Source organism: Acinonyx jubatus, chromosome B2 (genome assembly GCF_027475565.1).
Source record: "Acinonyx jubatus isolate Ajub_Pintada_27869175 chromosome B2, VMU_Ajub_asm_v1.0, whole genome shotgun sequence".
NCBI classification, from domain to species: Eukaryota; Metazoa; Chordata; class Mammalia; order Carnivora; family Felidae; genus Acinonyx; species Acinonyx jubatus.
The window spans coordinates 79,720,883-79,744,161 of NC_069385.1; the positions used below are offsets into that span (position 1 = coordinate 79,720,883).

At 36.9% G+C, this 23,279-nt stretch overlaps 1 long non-coding RNA gene across 4 annotated transcripts in view; it reads right to left on the reverse strand.

The window, feature by feature from the left end:
• Positions 1-1,218: 1,218 nt before the first annotated feature.
• Positions 1,219-23,279, reverse strand: part of LOC113598793 (uncharacterized) — a 37,086-nt gene continuing 15,025 nt past the window's right edge. For 3 of the 4 annotated variants that reach the window (XR_003419514.2, XR_008298514.1, XR_008298512.1), the window contains exons 2-4: positions 19,306-19,710; positions 8,934-9,151; positions 1,219-5,686 (exon numbers count right to left, since the gene is read on the reverse strand). This is a non-coding gene — a long non-coding RNA (uncharacterized LOC113598793). Of the gene's footprint in view, positions 5,687-8,933; positions 9,152-9,247; positions 9,409-19,305; positions 19,711-23,279 lie in introns of all 4 variants that reach the window. The other variant, XR_008298513.1, reaches the window with a different exon arrangement.

Below are 23,279 nucleotides of genomic sequence, written 5' to 3' on the forward strand. Positions count from 1 at the left end.
CTATGGGGCTAGTTTAGACAAAGTTTTGGGGGGACAGATGGCAAGGCTGAGAGTCATTTTTCTGAAGACATATAAAGCAAGCCTGAGAGGCCTGACCTAGATTGGACAGTGCGAACCTAGTGCAGACCTGTGGGCCAAATGAGGCGTGTATCATAGCTGGGGGGCAATTAGAAAGGTGGGAGATTCGGGGCTGTCAAATGATTGGGAGGGTACTACTGGCATTTAATGGGCAGGGGAGAAAAATGCTAGAGATATTGCTTGGCTTGAGACTATTTCCTAAATTAATTTTCTAGCTCTTAATGTCAGTATCTCTTCCACTGACATACACTGGACTACTTTTGTGTTGATGCTTCCAGACTCCAAGGGCTACCCTGTATTTGTTCCGTTAACCATTAAGGACCATAGAAATGTAGAAACTCACATTCAGTGATTTGATTACGTGGATAACTTCAAAGTCCCTAAATGTGAACCATTTGAATGTTGGGTACCTTTTTAAAATGTACTCTCTAGGGTTGCCTGGGTGGCTCAGTTGGTTAAGTGTCAGACTTTGGCTCAGGTCATGATCTCACAGTTTGTGAGTTCAAGCCCTGCGTTGACAGCTTGGAGCCTGGAGCCTGCTTTGGATTCTGTGTCTCCCTCTCCCTCTACCCCTTGCCTGCTCATACTCTGTCTCCCTGTCTCTCTCTCTCTCTCAAAAATAAAAATTTAAATAAATAAATAAATAAATAAATAAATAAAATGTACCCTCTAGTGATGATGGGTTTGGAATAAAAGGACAAATTTTATATTTATTCAAAAACCTATTATAAACCACAAACTTTATGTATTAGTCTCTTATGGCTACTGTAACAAATCACTACAAACTGAGTAGCTTAAAACAAAAATTCATTCTCTCACACTTCCAAAAGTCAGACATCTGAAATCAAGATGCCACCGTTTAGAGAGGCTGTATTCCCTCAAAGGCTCTAAGGGATAATACATTCTTTGCCTCCTCCAGCTTTTGATGTCTGTAGGTATTCCTTGACTTGTATCGACTTTCCTCCAATCTCTGCCTTCAATAGCCTTCTCCTCTTCTATCTTATGTCCCTCTGTTTCACTCTTATAAGGACATTTGTCTTTGGATTTAGGGCCCAGCTGGCCAAGCCAAGATGATTCCTCATGTCAAGATGCTTAACTTAAATATCTAAGACTTTTTATAAAATAAGGTAACACTCACAGACTCCAGGGATTATGACATGAGTATCTTTATTGGGGGACCACCATTTAGCCCACTACTACACTTTACTTCCAGAATCTTAAATTTTATAGCAATTGTATGATGGAGCATTGTATTTCTCATTTACAAGTGAAGACACTGAAATTTAGAAAAAATGAGTATTTGACCAAAGGGTCCTGGCACTTGAAGAGCTAAGATTCATGCCGCAGCTCCTTCATGCTTGGATCCAGTGCTGATAGGATCTGCCTCATGCCTGGTCAGTTTTATGGCTCTGTCTTCACTAATGGAAAAGTCAGTCTCAGACAACAGAGTTCACAGATGGCTACGTACACACTAGTCTTGACCTAAAGAAATAAAACTTTTTTGCTAAAAGAACATTTAGTCTAATACAAGAAAAATATAGTCAAGCCATTAGAGGTGCTCTTTCCACAATCAATTCTGAGTATGTATCAATGCAACCTAAATTTAGATATTGCAATGTTCCAAAAGTGCCTTTTTCCATTTTCTTATCCCCTGAAAAAAAAGATACATTTTTCTAGCTCAGTCCAACTTATTCTCTCAACATTTGTTGAATACCTACTATAATTTATGATATAACCTCCCTTTAAATCTTTCTTGGGCATTTTTATTTTAGAGTAAGAATACATTTGAACTCACACACATATACAAAAAGGTATAAAGATAATTCTAGCATTCTCTATACCCTGGGTTATTTTTTAACATAATTTATTGAACATTAACTTTTTGTTCCTTTTGCTTAAATTTAAGATATATTAAATAGCTTTAAGATTTTACATAACTGTGAGTGGTTATTTCTAAAAAATTTTTTTCACATAAAGATTTTTTTTCACAATTCAAATTTAGGAGTGTTTTGAAACAGGGCCATGGAGTACACATTCAGTCAGGCCCATCAAAGCAATTGTAAAATAAAGAGAATATCATACTGCTTTTCAAAAACAGGTCATTTTTCTACCAAGAGTGAGTTTTTCAACAGATACATATTAAGATATCTCATTATATACATAGTCAAAAAAGTTGATGGTTTAGAATCGTAACACTTTTCAGGGAAAGGATAGATTTCCTGATAACCTTGTATGTTTAAGGAAATAATGTATTTAATGAACTTACACACAAATAACATCTGTTATTACTAATTGGGTAAATAATGTGGAAATACAAAAAATTGAAATGACATTAATTTGGCTACACTGGAGAGCATCCACAAAAGAGACCCCTTAGATGCTTTAAAATGTAAATAGTACCCATCAGGGGACGTAACCTCACTTCACATAATAGGTTTTCAGATAAACAAGTAGGGGAAATTTGCACTAATTCTATAGGGGCCTAATTAAAAATAATTAGAAAAAAATCACATATTTTATGAAATAACTTCAAGAAAACATACAGAGATGGATTTTGCATTTTCAGAAAATGGTGAGCATGTTGCACAGTCCTGGGATCTGAAGTCCCCAATGATACAAGCTTCCTTCCCTGTGTACCTGCCAATTTTCTTTAAAAAAAAAAAAAGAAGAAGAAGAAGAAAAAGAAGGAAAGGAAATACACACACACACACACACACACACACACACACACACAGGACTCTCCAGGGAAGAAAAGGCATGTGTTTAATGACTCAGTCCTTGGCAACCATCAATAAGTATGCTAGTTACAGGCAACCAAAGAGTGTAATATGTATACTGCAAATCCAGGAAAATACTAGAGTGGATGGATAGATAGATAGATAGATAGATGACAGATAGATGAACAGATTCCTTACTGTGAAATAAAAGAGTAAACAGAATGACAATCACTCTTGGCCTTTGCTACAATAACAAACAATGGCCAAATCTCAGTGCACCCACAAATATTTATTTTTCTTTCACATTACATGAAGGCTAAAGATTCACAGGGCTTGTGCTGAGTTTGTCTGGGTTCTACATGTCTTCTCGTTCTGGGACCCAGGTAATACTCATAGTAGAGAGCAGAAGCTAAGAGACAGAGCCAAATTACACAAGGACATTGTTCTGCTGGGACACAGCATACTCATCTGCCCACATTCCATTGGCCAAGCAAATCCGAAGTCAGTAGGGTGAGGAAATATGTTGTATTAAGAGGAAATATGGTGGGGAGCCTGGGTGGCTCAGTCAGTTAAGTGTCTGGCTTAGGTCATGATCTCATCGCTCGTGGGTTCTAGGCTCCTGTCTGTCTCTGTGCTGACAGCTCAGAGCCTGGAGCCTGCTTCAGATTCTGTGTCTCCCTCTCTCTCTGCCCCTCCCTCACTCATGTTCTCTTCCCCCCTTCTCTCTCTCTCAAAAATAAATAAACTTAAAAAAATTTTTTAAAGGAAATATGGAAAAGTGGAGAGGAATAAACAATTGTGAACAAATAGTCTATCGCACCTAAGATATAGAAAATAGCAAAATAATATAACCAAATATATTTATTTTAAAGAAATATTATTATTAAACATTTAGGCAATTCAAACAGGAAAGTGCTCTAGTCAGTGGTGGACCCAAGTTTTATGGGGTCCTAAACCTATGCATTTTTGATAGTCTTTAGAAAACTATGATCAAATACTACTAATACAAAATTAGGGGACTTGAAGCTTAAGCTTAATTAACATCAAGGTAAATTCAATTTTGTCTTCAATTTACATAATGTAAAAAAACTTAATATCATTCATCGGTAAAATTGTAACCAAGATACATATCCTCTACTTCAAAACTTGTATTAGCATAGTTCTTTTTTTAAGCTGAATTTTGTTTTATTTTATTTTTTGTTTTTATTTATTTTTGAGAGAGAAAAAAGAGCATGAGTGGGGGAGGGGAAGAGAGAGACAGAGACCTAGAATCTGAAGCAGGCTTCAGGCTCTGAGCTGTCAGCACAGAAAAACTGAAAAATTTTAAACAATTTTATTAAGTTTTTATTTATTCATTTATTTATCTCTATATCCAACATGAGGCTTGAATTTACGACCCCGGCATCAAGAATCAATGCTGTTCTGACTAAGCCAGCGAGGCGCCCCCAGCACAGTTCTTTAAAAATAAAATACCGTAATTTTTAATAGGCAAATGATGTTTATTCATTTGGTCCTAAGAACACAATACAATAATCTTCTGTCCTCCTGACGCTACACAGGGCACAGACTAAAAGGAAGGTGGGAGTTCTCTAAAGGTCCTCATCTAAAGAAACCCATCTATTCACAGTTTTATTTATTCAAAGAATCCAAATTGGTTGCCATTGTTAAGTATATTATGACCATCTCAGACTGCTGTTTTAATGCGTATGTTTCATTTTGGAAAAAAATTTAGGCCCCTACCCCAAGAGACAACTGATGTGTAGATGCAAGATTGTTACTGAGAATTAACACATATTTTTACAGTTAACACAAAAAGCACATTATTTCTTATACATTTTCCACATCCTAGATATGGTTGAGGATAATAAGGGAAATCATAGATGATATGGTTTTCAAGCCAGTGAGCTAAATAAAACTAAGCAATACGAAGGGGGTAGTGTTAGAATATGTTGGAATGTATGGCCCAGATCCAGTCAGCGCGGGTTAAGATCAGGAAGGCGGAGGCCAGAAAGATAAAGATTATCCTACTCTTTCTTCACTTGATGTGCTAGGCAGGATAATGACCCCCTAAAAAACCTATTTCCTGTCCCCCCAAATCTGTGAATGTTACCTTACATAACAAGGGTACTTTGCAGCTATGATTAAGGTTATAGACCTTGAGATGGGGAAATTATCCTGAAATAGCCAGGTGGGCCCCATCTAATCACACGAATCCTTAAAAGCAGAGACCTTTTCCAAAGGTGGTCAGAGAAAAAGGTATGGTGACAAAAGAGTCAGTGAAACTTGTGATGAGAGAGACTCCACCTGCTATGCTAACCTCCAAAAGCAGACACAACTCTGCTGACACATCTATGTTAATCTAGTGAGATCCTTACTGGACTTTTGACCTCCAGAACTGTAAAAATAAATTTGTGATGCTTTAATCCACTCAGCGTATGGCGATTTGTTACTGCAACAATAAAAATCTAATATATTTGGCAAAGGCGGGAAGCGAGCCACTTGATGACATATGCAGATGGTATCCTGATTCACCAGTGGGAATGCTCTAGGAAGATTCATTCCCTGAAGCTCAGCACCAGGTCCTGGTCTTTGACCCTCCCCCCAAGTTTCTAGGGCTCTCCCAGGTACCCACTGCCACTCTGCATGGCCCACCAGGGGAAATCCTAGTTTATCTCTTCCAGTTTCTTCAGTTTGTTTGTGAAGTGACATTTCAAGATTACTCTTAGTTTGATTTTTCTGCATGAGGTATAGTGGGAAAACACGCTTCAGCAACTGCATGGGTCACATTCTCCAATGTGATCAAGCTGTTTGCAGTGGATCAGGGAAATGATTTTGGAAGTACATTCATTTTCCACGGGTTCAGTGTTTGACAGTTTGGTTTGTTCACATTGCTGAAAAAGAGAGCATCTAATGTTAAGTTCTGTGGTCTTTGAAATATGGATATATTTGAACTGTAAAACTGCATTCTGATTAAACCCACTTAAACATTGTTGCAAAAAACACAGGTCTGTATTTTTGTTCTCAGCTGGACATTCTGCTGTGCAAAACAATATCTGCCTAGCTCCAAAGGGGATACTCAGGAAGAAACCATAAGAAGAACCTCTAATTAAAAACAAAAGCAAAAAGTGAGTCATTTGGGAAAGTTAGAAAAAGATATAGAATATATGCAAAGGCAAGGGATGGACCGATTCCAAAACATCGTTTAAAATAGTTTGAATAGAAATGGTCATTGACTAGAGGTGAAACACAGTCACACACAAGCTATTATGAATGATTTTCCTCGCACATAAAATAGGCTAGAAAGTGAAATCAAGCAGCAGTAAAGTCATGATAGGTAAGTGGACTACATCTACTGAGGAGGAACAGAAGTCCTCAGGTAAGAAGAAACTATGAAAGAATAAAGCCATTTGCCAAATAATGGACCAGAATGATGAGCTTTGTGTTAACTGATATTATAAAGTTATTATATAATATTTTAGGATACTTTAATGCATATTCTTTTTCAACATCAAAGGATTTAATGTTGAGAAGAATGTTTACCATCCTCACAGAGCTTAGTTTCTGGATTTCAACTGTGCATCACTGAGAAAACAGAATGTAATATTAATCGAGCATTACGTTGCCCAGAATATTGACTATTTATAATAGACAGTTATTAAGAAGAACCACTAGTATACTGACACTATTTAAATAGTAGAGATTGGCAAAAAAGGAGGTTATTTGTGTTCGTAAATTAGAGATATTTATTCATGCCAACTTTCTTTCCAATATAATCCAAGTAGAAGCACCAGGAGTATATTATGTATTTCCCCTTGAGAGATGGCTAAGTATAACAAGGAGCACTGGACTTGGTGCCAGGACACCTGGGTTCCAGTCCCCATTCCTCTGCTTCTGGCACTGACAATGCTGGGAGTCTCCCAGAGCCTATCCTTCACCTGAAAAACAGAGATAATGTTACCTATTTTTTGTCTGATTCACAAAAGGTAACATGATATACCACAATATGAAAGTGCTTTGTAAATTTTAAAGGGTCATACATTAGGGTCCTCACATGATGCTTAAAAAGCATATATAGTATATAAGTCATTGAAATACCATTTAGCACAAATATACATTGTAACAACTTCTGGTAGAATTTAATCAAAACTTAATCTAATGATAATTTTATAAGCTGGTTCTTGTTCTTGTCATGAACTTTGGTTGTGTGCTTGCACTGATGTCCTTTGCACATGAGTATTCTATAAATAAATGTTGCACTCTCCATAGTTTTGCCTAGAGCTAGCCTTTTACCTTTGTTTCCAAGTTCTCTTACAATTACTGTTCACAGCCAAATTGTGTCTCCATTAAGGTGCCAGAACAAATGTTAAATTCACTGATTTATTGACCAGCAAATATTAATCACTTATTATGTACATAGCACTATTCAAGGCGTTATTCAGTAAACTCAATGAAATGAACAGTTTGATTTTTTTCCCCCTCTGCAAAACTGACTAGCTCTTTGTCTGAATTAATCAAATCAACCAGTAGGTTTTTGGCTTCCTGTAGACACAGCTTAAATGTCGCTTTCTATCTTGAAGCTGCTATTTTGAGAATTGGTGATGTGTAGGTGGAAAACACTTTACTATTTAGAAATAGAGTACTATACAGTAAGGCTTATTAGACAGTTATTTTCACTTTGTAGTTTTTGTTTCATTTCACTTTTTATTACAGAAAATTTTAAACATGTACACAAGCATATGGGATAATATAAGGAATTCCCATATACCTAACCTAACTTCAACAATTAACAATTCATGGTCAATATTGCTTCACCTGGACCCCCTACCCAACAGTCCGTTATCCCATATTATTTTGGTGTGAATATCAGAGTTTATATAATTTAATTCTCAAGTGTTTCAATATGTATCTCTAAACATAAAGATATTGAGAAAATAACCACGGTAGCATAATCACACTCAAAATAAAATTAGCAGTAATTCCTTAATATCATCAAATATTCAGTGTGTGCTCAATATTCCAACTGTTTTGTAATGTCATTTTTTTGCAGTTTGTTTCAATAAGTTTTCAAATAAATCCACCCATTGTGATTGGCTGTGTCTTAATTCAATTTATACTTCAGCTTTCTCTATTTTCCTCCTTGCAATTTATTTATTTGTTAAATAAATTGAGTCATTTGTCCTGTGGTCTTTTCTACAGATTAGATTTTACTGAGTGCATCCTATAATATAGTTCAATGTTTTTCAGTCTTATGTGTTTCCTGAATATAAGTATAGAACTGTGCTGTTCTCTATTTCCATGTGTAGCTTCTTTTTTAAAATGCACATTTTTCAGGGGCACCTGGGTGGCTCAGTCGGTTGAGCTACCGACTTCAGCTCAGGTCATGACCTCATGGTTCATGAGTTCCAGCCCCACATCAGTCTCTGTGCTGACAGCTCAGAGCCTGGAGCCTGCTTCAGATTCTGCGCCTCCCTCTCTCTCTGCCCCTCCTCTCTCTCTCTCTCTCTCTCTCTCTCTCTCAAAAATAAATAAACATTAAAAAAAATAAACATTTTGCATAAGAGTTTGATTTACAGAAAAATGTGAAGATTGAACAGACTTAACACCCAGTTTCCCCTATTATTAATATCTTCTTTGTTGTTGTTTTTTATTCCAGTATAGTTAACATACACTGTGATATTAGTTTTAAGTGTACAACATAGTGATTCAACAATTCCATAGGTTACTCAGTGCTCATCATGGTAAGTGCACTCTTTAATCCCCATCACCTATTTCACCCATCCCTCCTATCATTAATATCTTTTTTTCAGTTTTTTTTTTAAGTTTATTTATTTTGAGAGAGAGAGAGAGAGAGAGAGAGCAAGCGGGGTAGGGGGCAAAGAGAGAGGGGAGAGAGCGAATACCAAGCAGGCTCTGCAGGGTCAGCGCAGAGTCTGATGTGGGGCTCGAACCCACAAACCATGAGATCATGACCTGAACAGAAATCAAGAGTCGGACGCTTAACCGACTGAGCCGCCCAGGCACCCCTCATTAATATCTTAAATTAAGATGATTCATTTGTTACAATTAATAAGCAAATATGGATACACCATTAATACACCACTAATATCCATACTTTATTTAGATGCTCTTAGTTCTTACCTGATGTTCTTTTTCTATTCCAGGATCTCATCCAGGATACTAGATTGCATTTAGTTGTCATTATCTCCTCAGACTCCTCTTGGCTATGACAATTTCTCAGAGTTTCCTTGTTTTTGATGACCTTTATAGTTTTGAGGAGTACTGGTGAGTTATTTTGCAGAATGTCCCCCATTTGGATTTGTTTGGTGTCTTTCTCACGACTGATCTGAGATTAAGGGCTTTAGGGAGGAAGACCACATAGGTAAAGTGTCATTTTCACCCTATCACATCAAAGGTACATACTATACAGATAATTTATCATTGTTGATATTAACCTTGATAACCCAATTGAGGTAGTATTTGTCAGGCTTTTCCAATATACAACTACTCTTTTTCTCCTCTTTCCATGCAGTCTCTTCTTTCCCCGCAGTATCCTTTGGAAGGATAGCTCTATGTGAAGCCCCTGCTCGTGAAGTAGGAAATTATGTTCCATCTCCTATAGGTGGAATAGTACATACATTATTCCGAATTCTTCTGCATGGGCAATTTTTTCTACTCCTTTATTATTTATTTATTTATTTATACTGGTATGATTCATGGATATTTATTTTATACTTTGGATACAATCCTATACTACTTTATTTTGTTGCTCAAATTGCTCCACATTTGGCCATTAGGAGCTCTTTCAGTTGGCTCCTGTGTCCCATTGTCATACCCCACCATTGTGAATGTGTGTAAGTTGTTTTTTTAAGTAATTTCCTATTTTCTGGCATGTAAGATACCCCAGGTTCATCTTGCATGTTCCCTGCTCTCATCCTAGAACAAGCATTTCTCTAAAGATCCCTGGTTTCTTTTATTAGAGAATGGTATTAGAAACCAAGATCTGGGCACTAAGTTTAATAAAATATTTTTAATCATTCTTTTACCGACATTTTGTCTATTTCAAAAAAATTTAATTATTTTGTTATAGTTTGTGGTAAAATTTTTATTTTTTAAAGTTCCAATTTTCAAAAGTCGGTGGGTGTTGGTAGCATAGTGGTGAGCATAGCTGCCTTCCAATTTTCAAAAATCACTTTTAGGGTTTTTTTATCTTTAAATTTTTATTATATATATAGAGAGAATGAGCAGGGGAGAAGGGTAGAGGGAGAGAGAGAGAGAGAGAGAGGGAGAGAGGGAGAGAGAGACAGAGACAGAGAGAGAGAATCTCAAGCAGGCTTCATGCTCAGTGTGAAGCCCAATGCGGGACTTGATCCCACAACCCTGGGATCATGACCTGAGCTGAAATCAAGGGTCAGATGCTTAACCAACTAAGCCACCTAGGTGATCCAAAAGTCACTTTTAGTCTAAAATTTCTGCCTATATTGAACAGTAAGTCTTTTTTTCAAGCAAGTAATTTACACATATATTTTGGTTTTTATATCTTACTATTAAATCTAGGGTATGAGAATTTGAATTTTTCTATATTTTACCAATTCAGTTAGTTCAAGTATCTATTTGGTTAAGTGATGTTAAGTGTCTGTGATCTTTGACTCTTTTTTTTTTAATGAATTGACTAAATATTTTGATATGTATAATTATAAGGTAGCTAGAGAAAGTGGATAAAATGGCAAATGTCATAAAGAAAGATTATGTTAATTCTGTGGAAATCATACAACAAAAATTCGTTAAGGTGAATCTGTTTAATGTGAACTTTCTGAATAGCTAGGTAAACCAGTCACTAAAATTTCCTCGTAACATTTGTGAAGTGTTTGTTAAGAAAATAAACAATAGAAACATTTTAATTTAATAATACAAAAATAAAACATCAAAAAAATTTTTGAGTATAGTTGAAACACAATGTTACATTAATTTCTAGTGTACAACATGGTGATCCAACTTCTCTCTACATTATGATGTGCTCATCACAAGTGGAGCTACCATGTGTCACCATAAAACATTTTCAAGAATCGTCATTTCTCTACAAGTATATTACTTACATTTTTTCATTTGTTGTATCTTCATAGAATTCATTTTTAAAAAATAGGTTTATGAAAGTTATCCATTAAGATTCCAAAGCCAGGCAAACCTAGCAAAACAGGTTACCAACTATCAGGCAAGTATATTTTTCTGTGTTGTTTCTTTCTCTGTAAAATCAGTTATTAAGATAAATTGGCTCATATTTGTATAGAACTTCATACATACACTACATGTATGTATAAAATAAATCCATATCTAGATGTATTGACATACATGTATAATGTATGCATACACACAGAAAAATACCTAGAGCCCAGCCCTTCCAAATGTTCAGTGATAGCTGTGCTTTTCTTATCTTTAATAGTATTTTTTTCTACATACTCTAATATTACTTTTCCTTATTTTATTAATAGTTAATAACTTATACATTTTGCAAATTCAGACTGACCTCACCATTCAGTCCAAATTAGTGGAATTTGCTATAGTTAATATATTTTCTCTGAATCAATACTGTAATGGGAATGTTTTGATATATATTAATGAGTTTTTCTCCTTTGCGTTTCTTAATGTGTGACCTTTGCTCATTCTGCCCAAGGCATTAGGATTATATTATAGCTGGAATGCAAAAATAAAGAGAGTTTCAATATTCAGCCTTTAATATCCAAAGTAGAGGTTTTAAGTTTGCAGCAAAAAAATAATCCTGAAATTTGGTCTTTGTCAAAAGACTATACGCTTTTCTATATTTTTTTAGCTCCATGTTGACTTTGTCTATGGAAGTTATAAAGTGACAGGGATAGACAGAATTCAAGATAAGGCCTGAGGGAGGACCTTGTAACTTGGGGAATATCATAAAGAAGGAAAGGAGAGGTCAGGCTATCTCTTTTGGCTTAGGGGAGATTTGCAGCAAAGAGAAGAGAGACAGGGATAGAAAGTAAGACCTAGGCAGAAGCCTTTCCAAAAGGGTAATGCCTTAAATATGTTGGGGAATCCTGAAGGCAGAAGGCCTTTGCTTTGCTCCCTCTGGTGAGCCTTGGGAGAAGAGGTGGTGTGGTACCCAGCAATGGCATTTGGTGGAAAGAATTTGTCTACACCAAAAAGTCTGATCTGTTGACTTGCCTGGCCTGTGTGCAGTAAGCAAGGGATCCAGAAGTTTCTGTGTGTCCTGGTGAGGAAAGCAAACATCTAGAAAAACCCAGTAAACTAACAAGATCCAGGGGCAAGATCCAGTGATGGGTGCCTACACAATGACACACAAGGCAGATGGGTCTGTCAGCAACCAGCAGTTGCAATTTCCAGGGACCAGATCAGGCACTCAACTGCAGAGATCAGTGAGGGTCTACTGATTCAGAGGTCACTATCTGAATCCAAAACCCGTTTTCACCACTACTCTCCCTACCTCCACCCCCTCACATGACATCATGACAGTATCTTAGAGTTGAGTAAGGGGAGGAAGAGAAAATCTTATATAATTAGCATTTGCCTAAAAGAGACTGGCATGCCCAAAAGAGACTGATTAAACCACCAGAAACTCAGTTATAGTGACTCTGTAAATTTAAAACACACTCACTATCTAGTAGGTGAGAAATAAAAAATCAGTTATGAGAAAAATAGTTATTAAGTTTGCAACCCCCTTAAAAATAGAAAAGCTTTTGCAATGATGAATGCCTTCCCTTCCCTGGCATCTATGAAGATCAAATGGGTCAGTTGATGGGAAGCAATGTTGGAAAGTGAGAGCACTCACTGCAGGCAATGATAATGGCAGCTGCACATATTGCCTTGAGCATGATGGAATTGGGACCATACAAGCAGCGGGTACATCTCAGCTGTGGGCCAGGAGGCAAGGGTATAGACAAGAAGCCAAGTTCAAGCCAATTACATGGTATCAGGGAAAAGAGACCAGAAATCAAGAGCTGCATGCAGATGTAGCTGAGAAGTTGTAGGAGGAGAGCCAAAAAGCAGCAAAGGACCAGGTCTGAGTAAAACCTCCCTACATGGGGAAGCAACGTGGAGACACATTCTTCAGGAATGACACAGGGCCTAGGGCTATCTGATATGTTCTTTTTTTTTATGTTTTTTAAAACATTTATTCATTTTTTGAGAGACAGAGCGTGAGGCAGGGAGCGGCAGAGAGAGAGGGAGACACAGAATCCGAAGCAGGCTCCAGGCTCTGAGCTGTCAACACAGAGCCCAACAGGCTCAAACTCATGAACCATGAACCACGAGATCATTGCCTGAGCTGAAGTTGGCCACTTAACCAACTGACCCACCCAGGCATCCCTATCTGATATGTTCCTTAATTAAACATATGGTGAAAAAGACTGAATATGTAATAGTCGATTCACTAAAGATCCTCAACAGAGTGTGGCTCCTAGTCCCACAGAAAGAGTCTTGAATTAAAATTAAGAATCATCTTGTTAGGGTAGAGAAATATGAGAAGGTTAAGTCATAAAACTAAGTGAAATCAGGATAATTAATTCATGGGAAATTTTCTCAAAGCTTCCATTTGAGGAAAGAAAGTCTTTACAAGAATAAGGGGAGAAAACAGATTCAGGGATTCTGATGAATCATATGTTATTTGGCTCGTATTTATGGCACTTATGGTGCCAGGTTCTTCGATAGGTAATTAAGAGGTCCTTGCTAACAATCCAGTAGGAACAGATAAGTCAATAGACCTTTAAAACAAATGCACAATAATGGGAGAGGTATGGGAGAACAGAGGAAGAACAGAGGGGAAAATGGCATTTTTTTAGTCTGAACTGTCCAGGGTGGTACCTAGTTGGTCAAGTCTCAGAGCATATTTATTGAGGGCCTACCATGTGCAAATTGTACTAGAGGATATAAGAGTGGATATGGGATGCCAAAAGAGGCTTGCTAAAAGGGGATTGCCATGAGAAATCCAAATGGTGTCCTGGAGAAGCAATTGACTGTTTGGATCTGGAGTTCTAAAATGATATCTGGACTGGAGATGCAAAGCAGCTTAATTCAAGATGCATAACTGTTAAAAAATAATGCTCATATTCTTCTCTTCTCTTCAATAGAGCTGTGTAAATGATTTTTATTTTTCAAACTGCATACCATAAAAACAAAGTTTTGAAATATATTTGAAGTATGAATCGAGAATATTATTTCTAATATTGAATAAGTACTTGGCAATGTAAAAAGAAATCAGTTTGCTAATTTAAAATGTTGGGGGGTTTTGTATGACAGGTTTTCTAACAAAATTATAAAATGTACGTTTAACTTTATATATTGTTCTTTTTACCTTCACAATTGACATATTTTAATTTTTCTAATTTCTTATTATTGTTTAATTAGAGTCTAACTATAGTTTTTTAAAGTCACAGATCAAATTTTAATCATTTCTTGCAGAATTCCATTCCTTTGTGAGGTCATTTCTGCTTCAAATTTTTTAATTTTCACTGAGATATAATTGACATATAAAACATTGTGTAAATTTAAGGTGTATATGATATCATTTCTTTACTGTGTACCTTTATCCAAACACACATGAGTACTAAAATTTTGACAGTGTTTTGTCATCAGTAAATTTGGAAAATACTAGCCTGGTGCACCCATGTTGGTGTGGCTGGGGCTTAATTTATAGCTGTGCAGTAACTTGTGACTTAAACCCAGCCAACTGCTAGACACTTAAAATGTCTTTGATTTGGGAATGTTAATCATTGTCCTTCTCTCAACAGAACTAGTTGCGTTCAAGAGAGGGCTCCAAGTGTTGAGCCCCAACTGACCATGATGCCCGATACAATTCCTGTCTTTGACTAAGGCTGGCTCTGCTTGACTGTGAAACTAGGATCTGTTAGGTCAAGGTCTTACTAAAACACTGCTCAACATGCTCAGTCTTCACTGTGGTTTTTTACTATATGCAAATGGAATAGTTGGAGCTAGACAGAGAGCTGCCATATGTAAAAAGACAATTGTCTCTCCATGCATGAGTTTGTTTTATCATAATGTTACAAAACTTCCAAGGAAATTGTGACGTAAATTATGTATTTGAAATATGCTTACCAGATAAAATCCACCCAATGTTCCTGTCTACCACAGGCATTCATTGCTTGGCCAAGTCCCAGAGAGTGAAAACTCTCTATCAAGGCCCGTGTGTTTGTCACTTGTGAAAGGTGAGTCTGGGAAACTGTTAATATGGAAGTGGTATGAAATTGGTATGGAAATGCTATTTGGAGTTTCTCTTTTAATTCCAGATGCCAGAGAAAATTTCAAATTGTTAACCATTGTATAATTGGCAAGCCTTAGCGTTTAGATCCACCAGCCATATTCATATGACTCTCTAAACACCAGGAGAAAGTCCCAAAAGAAAGAGAAGTGGAGGATAATGGCATATTGAAAGTGTGGCTGGGCACCTGGGTGGCTCAGTCGGTAAAGCGTCTGACTCTAGATTTTGGCTCTGGTCATGATCTCACGGTTGTGGGATTAAGCCCCACTTCGGGCTCTGCAGTGACAGCACAGAGCCTGCTTGGGATTCTCTCTCCCTCTCTAAACAAACAAACAAACTTACAAAAAATGTGTGGCTTACTTATCAGAAAACAGATATTTTGTTTTTACTTTCTTACATTAGCTGGGGACAACTGATTCTTTCCTGACTTCAAATCATTTATTAAAAATTCAGTATTAAAAACAGATATAGAAACCTATCAAAATACATTTATGGAAGCAATATAAATTAGCAATAAGCATATGCATATAATATGCTTAGCAATAAGCATAATATAAATGTTAAAACAACATTTGCAAAGCTGTAGTCATATAGATATACATTCAACATCACCCAGCATTTATTGGGCTTTTCTTGGGAATGTACTAGATACTGAGGAAAAATATGTAAATAAAATAGAAGACATGGCCTATATGTGTCAACACTGTTTCTACAGTTAAAACAATTGTTTGATTTAAATCTGACTCTTCCGATGCATTTAATCATTTATTTGCGTGTGACCAGTTAATATGAAATGGAACTTTGAAATCACCCATTTGATTCAATGTAGACTGACAGACTGTTTAAAATTTTTTTAATGTTTATTTATTGGGGGGGAGGGGCAGAGACAGAGGGAGACACAGAAATGGAAGCATGTTCCAGGCTCTGAGCTGTTAGCATAGAACTCGACACCGGGCTCGAATCTACAAACTATGAGATCATGACCTGAGCCAAAGTCGGACACTTAACCGACTGAGCCACCCAGACGCCCTGACAGACTGTTTAAATAATGTTCTCTAATGAAAGTTTTTAGCTTGAATTACCCAGTGTGGTATGTAGTTGATCAAATATCTCATTCATACATATTTACTGAGGGTCTACCGTGTGGTAGTTTGTATTAGAGGATACAGAGGAATGTAATCACCGTCCCCATCTTGGAGAACTTATACTCCAGCAAGATAATAATAGTATATACATAAACAACAACTACTTATGCTTCAGGCAGGGCGTGATAAGGACCAATGATACAAGAGGGAGTGAATGTCACGGAAGTTCAGAAGAAGGAAAGGTGTCCATGGGTTTGAGGGTTTAGAGAGAATTCTGAGAGAAAAAGTTCAGGCTTTAGACTTAAGATTCTCATTATTTAATGAAAGATAATTCTATAGTGACAAAAAAGTTATCTTTTACATCAACCCTCAAATATGTTTGTGCTGTGAAGCTATATTATGAGACTGGGTATGTCATGTTGTTTATTTTGTAATATTTTAGTCCCTAAATTCTTTCAGTTACCAGTTAAAGCCCAACAACAGCAACAACAACGAGACCAAAATTAGTTGCATGACTTTGTATCTCCAGATAATGTCGTTATATAAATTCATAGTTATAAAAATGAGTGGTACTAAGAAAACAAAAAACCCTATAATCAAATAAGAAATTTTATAACTCTTAATGATATTACTACTTAAATATGAGGGGGAGGAATGTGACAAGATTGTCTTACAAAAAACGTTAACATATTGTCCATCAGGTTTTCTTCAAATTCATAAGACCTCATTTTTCACTTATTTATTATGAGTCAGAGCTACTAATCTTCATACAACAAAATAACCACACTTTTCAATTTTCAAACGTTTTCTTTTTCTGACCTAGGAAGACCCAAGTGGATCAGAATTTCTCCTGCTCTAGTTAAGCGTTAATTTTTGGCCAAAGATTCAGTCATAAAGGCTGAATTTGGGGGAGGTTTAGCGAAGGTTAAAAAAAAAAAAGAAGCTATATAAAGGAAATGATAGTGTAATTTTAAGAAGAATATTTATAGCTGTGGGTACTAATTTATTCTTTTAAACTGGCTCTGTATTTTGAATTGGTCTAAAATAGACCAACCCTACTAAATTTACATTGGATGAGAGTTCAGCTGTTATGTATGTGCAGAGGTGGTATAGCATGGTGGTTAAATGCCCAGACTCCAGAGTCTGACTTGTCTGAGTTCAAATCCCAAACCTACCTCATCCTCTCCACATTTCCCTGGGCAAGTTGCCTAAATAAACTCTCTATCTTTTTCTTAACTGTAAAAGAGGAATAATAGCAGTGCCTGTCCCCAAAATAAATCTGTACGTGGAAAGCAATTGAAACTGTGCTTAGCAAAGAGCAAGCACGAAGCGTTAGCCATTAATATTATTCTGTTTTCATGTAGTGAAAACTGCAGGTGTGTTGTTTCTTTACTTTTCTGTCTACAACATCTTTTCTTTCCTCTCTCCTTCCTCCCTCCCTCTCATCTCCTAGACTATCTATCTTTCATTTTATGGCCATTTTCCATTGCTGTGCACATGTCTTCACAAAGGTGCCCAATAACTGTTGAAAGAATGAACCAAACTCCTATTTATTTTTTAAATCCCCTCAAAACCATCCCTGGCCCTCTAACCCTGTTCTGTAGTGGACAGGGTGCTTTCTTCCTTGCTCCCATAAGCCTTTATGTATACCCAGTCACTACAGTTAGCACTGGAGGTTAGGGTGATCTGTATATGACTCTTCCTCTTTTTCTTCAGGTTTGTTCAAATTCACGAGATCTTGTTTCTTACTTAGGAATTACTGTGAACCAATATCTCTGAACTTCTTGAGGGTAGTGGCTCTCACCTTCATCCCCTAAGGTTTGGCACACTGTAGGCCTGGCTAATGATTGATTGAATGAGTACATGGACAAATGAATGGACTCATCCCAACTCCTCAGCAGGGGCTGGACATTCTCCTTCCACTAGTCACCATCCAGGAATGTAAGCACATGGGCCCATGGGTCCTCTGTTGAATGGCCTGACCCTGGGAAAGGGTGGCAGAAACCAATAGCAAAGAGCTCTACCTGCTGTTGTCTAACCACAGAAATGAATGCTATAGCTAAAATTGTATTCTAACACCTTCACTTTTCAAATGAAGAAACTAAACCTTAAAAAAGGTTCAATTAGCCAAGATCTCTTAGCATATTAGAGAAACAACTGGGAATGTGATTTAGGTTTCCTGGCTTGTTGCCTGTACATATCCAAGTGCAGAGAAAGTTTTCATTTAAGGTTTGCATATTCCATTGAAAGCTTAGTAGTAACAAGTGGAAGGAAGAGGGAGATAGGATAAATAAAAAATGTCCTTGGAATGCCTGGGTGGCTCAGTCAGCTAAGCATCCGACTCTTGCTTTTGGCTAAGGTCATGATCTCACAGTCTTGAGACTGAGCCTTGAGCCTCAAATTGGGCTTCACATTGACAGTGTGGAACCTGCTTGGGATTCTCTCTCTCTCTCTCTCTCTCTCTCTCTCTCTCTCTCTCTCTCTCTCAAAAACAAATAAACAGGGGCACCTGGGTGGCTTAGTCAGTTGAGCAACTGACTCTTGATTTTTGTCTCAGGTCATGATCTCATAGTTTGTGAGTTTGAGCCCTGCATTGGTCTCCCCACTTACAGCAAGGAGCCTGCTTGGGATTCTCTGTCTCCTTCTCTCTCTGTCCCTCCCCTGCTTGTGTTCACAAATGCCCTCCCTCTCTCTCAAAATAAACTTTAAAATAAATAAACTTTTTTAAAAAAAGAAATGTCCTTGTTTTTCTTGTTCATTATTTTTTTAAGTTTATTTATTTATTTTGGGAGAGTCTGTGAGCAGGGGACGGGCAGAGAAAGGTGGGGAGAGAGGGAATCCCAAGCAAGCTCCACGCTGTAGTGCAGAGCCTGACACAGGGCTCGAACTCACAAACTGTGAGATCATGACCTAAACTGAAACCAGGAGTCCGACACTTAACTGACTGAGCCACCCAGGCACTCCCTTATTTATTATTCTTAGCAAAAGCCTTGCTGGCTACAATATCCTCCCACGTGTTCTAACTATTAATGATCAAAGCCATAGATAGCAATTACAAATAAATGTTATGGTAGTTACAGTATGTTATATTTCAGAATCTAAGAACATGTACTACTCTCAACTCCCAGAATCTTTTCCTGTTTTTGGTAACCATGCCTTGATTTACCTCTGGAGATCTATGTCTTTCCAACTCCTTCTTCGTCATAATTTCAATGAAGATGTTCAGAATGTCCCAGTCAAGGTGTGGCCTTGTGAACTCTCATTCTGGGAATCTGGATCCTGAGCAGAATGTTGCTGAGACAGGGTGTAGATTCATTCCAGTGAGCTTCCCGCAGACATTGTCCACTGATCCTTTTTACCTAATCCCTAGAACTGCTCTAGGTCTGCTGTTCCTGGGGCTGCTCAGCAGCTTTCCTTTTGATTCTGTGAGCTAACCTGTATTCTTCCAACAAATTTCTTCTCTGTTTAATTAGGCAGAGTTTCTTTTCATTGCTTGCAATCAAATTCTGGTACCGGTTGGACTTCAACTTGCAAGTTCCACTTTAGCTATGGTTTGTGAGTACAAACCAAACTGGCAGAAAAAAGAAATAACCAGTAAAATGTATGTGTGTGCATGTGCGAGAGAGAAATCTACTAAGCATATAATTGCTTAAGAAAAAAATAGATTTTGTGCTACAATATATTCAAAGCAAAACAAGCCAACCATATTTTTACCATGGAATTTGTATACGTCTTAAGATGGTCTGGAATTAAATTATTCAATTTAGGTTCTTTGTTACCTGACCTGACATATATTTCCCTTACAACTTAATATTTAAATTAAACTCGTTTATTTATGTAGGTAATAGTAAAACAAACAAATCAAGTTCATAAATTAGAGAAAATAGTATGTATAGTTTAATTTATTCACATTTATTACACTAAGCTATAAATATATACATTTTATAAATAATAGACATGAAAAATTCTGTGTAAATCCAATGTTAATGATTTCACTATGAACTGTAGCTGTTCTTTAATTTTAAATTGCACTTAATAGGTTAAACTAGAAAGCACATAAAACATGTTCATTTTAAAAGTATTTATGAAAACTCCTTAAGAATTAAATTATAAGAACAACCATCTATGTTCTCTCTGAAAAATAATTATTTTTTGGAATAATATGACACAAAGGTCTTGAATAAATAATATTTGGGGATTTTTTCCATCTCTCCTTTACATTATGAGATTTTTAAACATGTTATCTATTTAACTCTTTCTCAGGTGAATGTGTTTTGCAGGCTGAATGTTCCACCAAGCACTGGAAATAATTCCAAAGGGGTATTTATAGTAGTAGCAAAAAAGTACTTAAAAAATTTATGAAGAGGTCTTTACAGTTTCCATAATGCACATTTTTATAGTACATGTACACATATTTGAAGGAATTTTCTAATAGCTAATGTGTCAGTCTCTATGGTTGGCATACTCTTCAATTTTTAAAAAAATGCATACAGAAGCAACACTAATTTTTATTTCTTCCTCAATACAGGAGCTTAATGCATAATATTTACAACTAAGAAGCAGAAAGATAAAAGAGACACAAAGCCGATACCACCTGCCTTGCCTTATCTGGGGTTACTTTCCGTTGCCTTTCACACCCTGACCTGTGTAGAACGAGGCTCAAGCACTGGTCTTCAGCACAGGTTGACACCGAGGTAATGTGTGCATTGTCATTTAGCACGTGTTCTCTGATAACACTTAGAATAATGGTCTTTCATGAATTGGCAAAACCCGTAAGAAGACAGTCCTGGTTTCCTCAGATTCTGGGTATTTTGATTTGTGAAAACTGCTAGGACTATGAGAGTGTGTGTGTGTGTGTGTGTGTGTTCTCTTTAGTTACCTATTTGGTATGGCTTTTCTGTGCCAGTTTTCAACAGAAGGGGGGACTTTAAAAAAAAACAAAAAATTACTTTTGTATTGTTTGTGAGATAGGAATTTTTACATTAAAATTTTTTTAAGTTTATTTACTTTTGAGACAGAGAGAGGGAGAGAGCCAGAGCATGAGCGGGGGAGGGGCAGAAAGAGGGAGACAGAATTCGAAGCAGGTTCCAGGCTCCAAGCCATCAGCACAGAGCCTTACAAGGAGCTTGAACTCATGAACCACGAGATGATGACCTGAGCCCAAGTCAGATGCTTAACCAACTGAGCTACCCAGGTGCCCCAGGAATTTTTACATTTAAATGGAAAGTACATTTTAAGATTCAGAAAAACATACATCAAAGTCTTATTTTCTGATTACACTAGGAGGAGAATGTTTCTGGGGAGGGAGGAACAATAGCCTGGAAGGGAGAAATAGAAAGGAGATTTTTATTTTTAACTGAAGATTTTTATTTAACTATACTGTTTGGATTTTTAGAACAATCATACACTACCTTTTATAATTAAAATTAAATTTTAAATGTTTGAAAAATATTGTTACTATATACTACAATAAAGCCTTATAAAAACTGGAAAATGTATGTTTTTCATTTGTTCTTATAGCTTTTAAAGTTTGACACTAAGTAGTTTAAGTTTTTTCATTTGAATATAGTTGACACACAATGTTACATCAGTTTCAGGTGTTGATTTTTAATTTTGATTGAGCTTTTACAATCCTTTGTATAGATAAGTAATATAGTAGTATTAATAATGATAATGGTGACAGCAATAGCTTCAAGGGCTTGTGCTAAGTGTTTCCTATACATTGTCTATTTCATTCTTACAAAACCCTACCAGTAGAAGCAGAGCTAGGTTCAATGGGACTTGAAGTTGATAGGGTTTGGGGAAGGATGGATCTTTAAGAAAATAATACAAAATTACCATGGCCTTTTACAAGGTTCTGGAAAGGTATCTGTGCAGCTTTAGCTAAGCTTCATAGGCTTCCTAATAAATCCATCTTGACTCATCAATCACATACTAGTTTCATTATACATACAAGAAACTGAAGCCTAGAGAGATAACTCACCTAAAGTTATATACCTAGGGAATGGCCAACCAAGCTAATTGCAATATTTTATTATTTTAATACAATTCTATGTATCTCAGTAGTCTATGATCTAAAGTATTTCCAGTGGAAAGTTGGAAAGAGTATTCAACTCCTGCCCAGCTCTCATTACTACAGATCTCTGCTTCCCTTAATGACTTACCCAGTAAGAAAAGTAGAGGAGAAAGAGGGGACACTGAAGGAAAGCAGGAAAGAGTAGGGAATGGAACAGGAGTGACCAGAAGTTGTGCCATTGAGAGAAGGAAGGAGAAAACAAGCAATGTCCAAATTCATGAGCACGTGCTTTAATGGCTGTCTATAGGCTACCATGGGCTTGCTGAAAAAGGCAGGGGGAGGCCTGAGTCAAGGGTTCTGAAGGTCTGAAGCAACAAGGGTGTTCTTGCTTGAGATACACTCATGATGATGTACAGGGGTAAGACAGAATAGGAAATGGCCATGTTAGCTAATGGCATTAATATTATCAGGCTAAAGGTCAGAAAAATCAAAAGGAGCCCCGAGTAGCATTGTTTGAGGACTTGGAGCAGAAAAGAGTTGAAATAGCTGATAAAGAGCTTAATCTCCACGAGAAGCAGGAAGATTCGCACTTGGAGGAGATCAAGAGATCTCCCAAATGAGAGAAGGAAGGTATATTGAATGATTTGAAGAGTTCCCTACTTTCAGTCCAACACTAAGGGTGATCCTTTAGGACTAGCGATTCCAAGGCAGACTTGAAAGAGCTACCAAGGGAGTCTGTGCCCTCTAATTGCTAGTCATCCTTAGATCTTTCACAAGGTCTTGCATGCAATGTGCCTTTAATATAATAAGTACTCAGTAAAAGAGTTTGAACGAGTCAATCAATAAGTGAAGCTCACCAGAAAGTATAACCTTGAGCTGCCAAAAAAGTAAACTTCCTTAGGACCCCCCAAACCTTTCCTCCCCTCTAGTCTCCTATTTCCACCTCCCTTTAGCAAATCCCTTCCTTCTAGGAAGTCACTGCACATGAATGGAATCCCTAAATAAACTCATAGTCATGGTTTTTCTCTCTAGGTCTATGAAGATGCATAAATAACTCCATAGGAGTGGAAAGACCAAAGGCAGAGAGGTCTTCTGAAATAACCTGATTTATAGGTATGTATGAA